At 35.7% G+C, this 6000-nt stretch overlaps 1 protein-coding gene across 1 annotated transcript in view; it reads right to left on the reverse strand.

Moving 5' to 3' along the window:
* The window catches only part of RGL1 (ral guanine nucleotide dissociation stimulator like 1), a 272674-nt gene extending 269010 nt beyond the window's left edge, over window positions 1–3664 (reverse strand). Inside the window, exon 1 of the mRNA XM_072648405.1 lies at window positions 3536–3664. The gene's annotated coding sequence lies outside the window, so the exon portion shown is untranslated. The remainder of the gene's footprint in view (window positions 1–3535) is intronic.
* Between the last annotated feature and the right edge of the window lie 2336 nt (window positions 3665–6000).

The raw sequence follows: 6000 nt of genomic DNA on the forward strand, positions 1-6000 counted from the left end.
AAATTTTATTTACTATATGCATTATCATTGTATTTATTATTATCCTATGTATAAAGGAAATACTTATTAATTCTTATGATTTCTTGCATTTTAATACAAATGAGTATTGTATATTATCTAAAAGCCTTTTTAAGACCTATTGATATAATTATGTGATCTTTATTATTTACATTACTAACATGGTTTATTATATTTATGGGACAGGTAGGTGGTGCAGTGAATAGAGTGCCGGGAATCGCTGAAGTCAGGAAGATTCATCTTCTTCAGTTCAAGTCTGACCTCAGACATTTACTAGCTATGTAAAGTCACTTAACCCTGTTTGCCTTAGTTTCCTCAATTGTAAAATGAACTGGAGAAAAGAATGGCTAACCACTCTAGAATCTTGGTCAAGAAAACTCTAAATGGGGTCACATAAAAGTTGGACATGACTGGAAACCGAATGAATAACAACAACAATTATATTTATAGTTTTCCTTGTTAGATTAACCCTTATTCCTGGGATAAACCTAATCTGGTCACAGTATATAATCTTTCTAATATGCCATTGTAGTCTACTTGCTAATATTTTATTTAAATTTTTTTAATTAGGAATACTGACATAAAATTTTCTGCCTGTGATTTGTTTCTCACTGGTTTAGATAAAAAACCTGCATTTCTATCATAGAAATAGCTTGGAAGGTACTTTTTTTCTTATTACAAACAGTTTATATAACATGAGGTTTAATTGCTCTTTGAATGTTTGATAGAATTCACCTGAGAATCTATCTGGCCATAGGATTTTTTCTTTGGGAGATCATTTATGACTTGTTCAATTTCTTTTTATTTCGTATTTAAATCATCTATTTCTTATTTGGTTAATCTAGTTAGTTTAGGTTTTTGAAAGTATTCATCTGTGTCCTTTAAGGTGTCAGTTTTGTTAGCATATAATTGGGCAAATTTTTTTTCTAAAACTTTCCTTTATTCTTCAATTGTTGTGAGCTCTCCTTTTTCATTTTTTGTATGAACAATTTGTTTTCTATATTTTTTTCTTGCAAATGTAAAATATATTTAAAAAAATAAATCAAGGCAATTGAGGGGAGGCATTAGCAGCTAGGGACAATGAGGAATGTTCTCCTATAGGAGATGTTTAAGCTGAGCTTTGAAAGAAATTGGGGATACTAATATGTGGAAGTAAGGAAGAAGTGCATTCTAAGATCACAAGGAAAGCCTGCACAAAGTTACAGGTCATGTATGTTGAGGAATAGCAAGAAGGCCTATTTGGCTGGATTGTAGAGTACATGAAAAGAAGTAAGGTATAACAATATAATATATATAATAAGCCTGGAAAGGTAGAGTTTATTATCCAATGTATCAAGTAACCCTCCCAGTTACATATTATCTACAAATGTAACATACATCATCTATGTCATAACGCAAGTTGTAAAACCCCTGAAGAGAATTATGCCCAAGACAGTGCCTTATGGCATCATGATGGAGACTGTCCTTCAGGTTACTATCAATCCACTGATCCCCACTTTTTGCATTACCAGTTTCAAATCCATCTAACTGTACTGCAATTCAACTTATAGCTCTTCATATTACTTACAGATAATTAGAAACCTTATCAAATGCTGTATTGAGGTCCTGAGATGCTGTGTCTGCAGCACTGCCCTGATTCATCAGAATATCACAGGCTCAAAGACTTAGAGGCAGAAGGGACCTTGGAGGCCATAGTCCAACTCCTTTATTTTACCATAAGAAAAGCGAAGCCCAGAGAGATTCCATGACTTGTCCAAAGTCACAGAAAGTAGTAAGTGATAAAGCTGGGTTTTGAACACAGGTCCTCTGACTCCAAAGCCATTGTACCACCCATCTAGTAACCCTGTCAGAAATAGCAATATATTTAGTAAGGAAAAACTTGCTTTCTAAAGAACTCATTCTGGCTCTTAGTGCTCGCCACTTTTTCTTTCTGAGTGCTCACAAACAACAATAAGAACTAGTATTTATATAGCACTTCAAGGTTTGCAAATCATTTTACAAATAATATCTCATTTTATCCTCATAACAACCTTAGGAGGTAGGTACTATTAATATTACCATGTTGCAGATGAGGAAACTGAGCCTCCTTTACTCCAGGTACTTGCACCCCTATCTGCCAACTGTCTCTTTAATCATGTATTCTCCATCTCCTCACCATGCTGGACCCCTCATGCATGCTCAACCTCCCCTTCTCCAACTCCACTTTATGTGTTATCTTCTCCCTTGAGAACACAGGCTCTCTATGGCCAAGGGCTATCTTGCTCATTTGAATGTGTATCCCCAGCATTCAGCATAGTGCACAGTAAGTGCTTAAAAAATATTTTATCTATCTATCCAATGCAGTGAGGTTCCATCCTTTCTCTTATCTTCTTCTTGCTCCCAAAGGAGCTTAAATTTTTTCTTTTTGTTTTCTTTAGCATTCATCGATAGCCTGTGATTCACTTTGTGCTTCAGTGTTTTAGACACCAGGTATATGTTTCTTAAAGTATCATGTCACTTTTGTAATCTTCCTCAGTTACTGGTACTTGCTTCCCTTTTCAGTAGAAGTCTTTTTAAAAATTTAAGTAGGTGGGTGAGATTCCTCTGTAGCAACATTTATCGTTTTGAGGGAGATTCCACTTTTCTTCATTTGGAAAACTAGGATCATAAATTTTAAGGTGAAAAGGACCTTAGAGATCATCTAACTCAACAATCTAACATTATAGATAAAGAAATTTAGGTCCACAGAGATTAAGTGACTTGCCAAGGTCATACAGGTAGCAAGTAGCAGAGCCGAGATTTAAACCAAATATTGAAATACGAATCATGGGAACCTTTGAAGAGAAGTTATCGCTCCATTTTAGAATTTTAAGAAACACTAAAGTCTGTTACCCACAAACATTTTGGGGAATATTATATCAAGGGTTCAGAGAAGGGATAGGTAAGATTACACAGGCTGTAATTTTGAAAAGGAAGTCAACCCAAGGTAAGGATGGGATGCTTTCATAGGTGAAATTCTTTAGACAAAAGCTGAAATTATCCCAATGGAATAAAACAGACAGGAATGTCTATGGAAACAAATGTGGATATACAGAAAACTCATCAACCAACTTAGATTTTTAAAATAAAAATGAAAAAAATGGAAGCAAGTGAAAATGGTGGGTAAGCTAAAATGATCACAGACTATGGTATTGTTCTAGAAATATAGTATCAAGCATGTTAAAGCACAGTGTCCCATACTTCTTTGAAAATCTCAAACTTTTCTAAAGGGTACTACAATGAAAATTAAGTCAAATCAGTAAGGATTTATAAAAAAAAATTTTTTTAATGTTTAAGTATTTACTACATGGCAGGCACTCTGCTATAGAAATATGATACAAACAGAAAGACAGCCATGCCCTTAAGGAGTATTAATTGGGTAATACAACACATAAAAGGAAGCTGAAAGAGGTTAGGGTGAGAGAAGGTAACCATAACAGGGGCACAAAGTTCAGCAAGTCAGGAGCATAGCCTGGAAAGGAGCAAAGACCTAACTTACCCTGGCATTTTCCTGAAAATGGAGGCTCTAGGAAGAATCAGCCAATCAGAGGAAGGTGCCTCAGGGTGGAGAGAACTTTAAATGTAGGAAGTTCAGGGATGAAGTGAACTTCCAGGGTGAAGGGCTTCTGTGACCTAATGGAGAAAGTCCAGAAAGTTAGGAGTAAAATATGGAAGGGAATAAAGACCTGGCTGGCCTGGGTGTTTTCCTTAAAATGGAGATTCTACGAAATGGCACAATATCTTCCTCTGAAAATTTTTCAATGATTAAATGCTTTGCAAATGTTCATGTTGTCCCTTGAAAAAATATATTGAGTTTTACTGAGTAGCTAATTTTGGGTTCATGATTTATACATGTTAGGCTTATGTATGTTCATATGCCTTCCAATTCCTCTCACTGTCCCTTGCCTTTCTTAAGAAGTCCACTGTGATCCTGATTAATGTTTCTTGGCAAGTGGTTTCAATCCTTTTTTTTTTTTTTGGCAGCTTAAAGCATTTTTTTTCTCTTTCTGTTATAATGTTAAAGTTTAACTATAATGAGCATAGTAGTATTGAATTTTGCCTTCTTTCTTTAGGAGTCCTATGAATCCTATATGTGTATTGTTGCTTTAAAAAAAAGTTATCTTTTGTTTTACTTCCCCTTCATTTCAAATATGTTCTTCCTTCTTTCCTTTCCAGAGAAATATCACTTGTAATAACAAATAAAAAAGAGAGATGGGGAAAGCATTGCTACTTATTTTTGCCAATTCTGTGAAGCTTTTTTTTGACAATTTCTTGGAATACTATTTTCATATTCTTTTGGTTCTCTAAACTTAGAGGATATCAGTATTCCTAAAATTCTGCCATGTGGTCTAACCTCTAAATTTATCATTTGATTCAGTATGCTTTCCAATTCTTTGGATAATTTAGTGATTTTCTAAATCCATATTCTTCCAGTTGCTCTCCATTGGCAGTATTTCTGTTTTCTTTTGAAGTTAGTTGTTGGTTACTTCTATGTATTCTTAAATGAACTCTATTATATTCTTGTAACAGCAATGACCCCACCACACAGAGGGGCCTGCTATTCTTAGATCTGATTTTCTAAAAGGAAAGCAACTTTTGAGAGGTCAATAATCACTTTAATCAAGCACATACATCATTCACTTAGTTCAGGGGAAAAAGTCAGCACCCTGAACTTCAGAGAAACAAATATCAACCAACAGAGAGGGCTTCCAACTATCTGACCATAACAATACATCACAGATCAACAGACAGATACAACTGTCTGATCATTGCATACATTGTTACCAAAGAGAGAAGCACCAACATCTGGGTTTTCAAAGCCAAGGGGCTCTTTAGTGGCTGCCCAGAGTCTCATCTGGCCAAACAAACACTTCTGATAAGTAAGTCCCCAAATAAAACTTCACCTCAGAGTATTTATACATTTTTCAGAGCCAGGGGGCATCACAACCCTTGAGAACCAGTGCCTCACTAGAAAATTAACCAAAGGTGTAGGCCTCCCCTAATCAAGCTTTCCTTAATGGGCAGTCCCATTAATGGGTGGGGAAGATCTTTAACTCTCATTAGCATTACAGTTCTCCATATTGGTCAATTTTTAAATTATTGTAATGCCAATTCAATGCCCACAGAAGCAGGTATGGATATGCATGCTTATTTCTAGGGTAAATTTGGATAATATAAACTTTCTTCCTCAAAGATGAAACCAAATATTTATTCAGATACCAGAAAGATAAATCCACCATAGTAACAAAGAATTCTATACATATGATCAATGCAGTCAGCACAGTCATCCCTCGAGCCTTCCCTCTGTCAGACATCCCCACAAACAAGCTCCCTTAGGCAAAATTACTCCCTCTCTCACTCATGCTAGCTGCTCTGCTCTGTCTGCTCTCTCCCAGTTGTTCTTCCTGTTCTACCTGATCCCAGTTGTTCTTCCTGTTCTACCTGATCCCTTCCTGTTCTAGCCATTCAGCAAGCTCCTCCCACCACAGGCTTTATAGGCCTATTAATGGATGGGAAAGATCTTCCCATTCCATTAGAAATATGTTAATTCTATTAAAAATAAATTAACAATAAAATTATTTTTTCTGATATTTTAGCAACATTAGGGAAGAAAGCTATTTCACTATGTAGGAACGTAGGACAAAGGGCCTCAATTTCACCTAGGTTCTTAGTGAAACTAAGTGAAGCTCCAGGAATGATTTGGCTTGGACCACAATTGACATGATAATAGTTAAGAGCAATATTTTTACCCTAAGTTTAAGAGTAGATTGAATTCTAGACACAAAAACAGAAGATGGTTTTAGGCTTCTCTGGGTCACTAGTTGGATATGAAACACAAAGAAATAACAGTTCCAGGAAGCTATCAGCTTAAATATCTGGTATAATCCTTCCCTAACGACTGAATTTTCCAAATACTTGGACCTGCTCCTCTGACAAAATGAGATACCATAACCCCTGGGGGCC

The sequence above is a fragment of the Notamacropus eugenii genome, chromosome 2, assembly GCF_028372415.1.
Source record: "Notamacropus eugenii isolate mMacEug1 chromosome 2, mMacEug1.pri_v2, whole genome shotgun sequence".
In the NCBI taxonomy this organism is placed as follows: domain Eukaryota; kingdom Metazoa; phylum Chordata; class Mammalia; order Diprotodontia; family Macropodidae; genus Notamacropus; species Notamacropus eugenii.